The sequence below is a fragment of the Panicum hallii genome, chromosome 4, assembly GCF_002211085.1.
Source record: "Panicum hallii strain FIL2 chromosome 4, PHallii_v3.1, whole genome shotgun sequence".
Classification (NCBI taxonomy): Eukaryota; Viridiplantae; Streptophyta; class Magnoliopsida; order Poales; family Poaceae; genus Panicum; species Panicum hallii.
In genome coordinates this window covers 17,347,603-17,348,240 of record NC_038045.1, presented here as the reverse complement: position 1 = coordinate 17,348,240, position 638 = coordinate 17,347,603, and positions in this window count along the sequence as shown.

Below are 638 nucleotides of genomic sequence, written 5' to 3'. Positions count from 1 at the left end.
TTTACCATACTGGTCAAAATTGAAGCTACAGCACAACCTTGATGTTATGCACATAGAGAAAACATATGTGAAGCCATTTTGTCAACTCTGCTTAATATCCCAAATAAGACAAAGGACACCATCGCTGCTAGACTAGATTTGAGGATAGAGGTATAAGAAAAGAGCTTCATTTGCTAGATGACAGTGGTAGTTCATCATCAAAGCCAAGAGCTTGTTACGTTCTAAAAACCAGAAGACAAGAAGAAGTTCATGCAATTTGTGAGCAATGTTAAGTTTCCAGATGGCTATGCCTCCAATATATCAAGATGTGTCAATATGGAGGGAGGAGGATCAATCCATGGGCTGAAAACACATGACTGTCATATAATGCTGCAGCATATTTTACCAGCTGGCCTTCGTGGTTTGGTGCGCAAAGATGTATATGAAGTAATTGCTGAATTGGGTAGTTTTTAGACAACTTTGCTCCAAACTATAAAGGTTGATGCACTACACCAGATGAAGGAAGATATTGTGCTTATCATTTGCAAGCTAGAGAAAATCTATCCTCCAGCATTTTTCGATGTTATGGTTCACCTAGCAGTACACTTTACCTGATGAGGCACTCCTTAGGGGACCGGTGCAGTATGGATGGATGTATC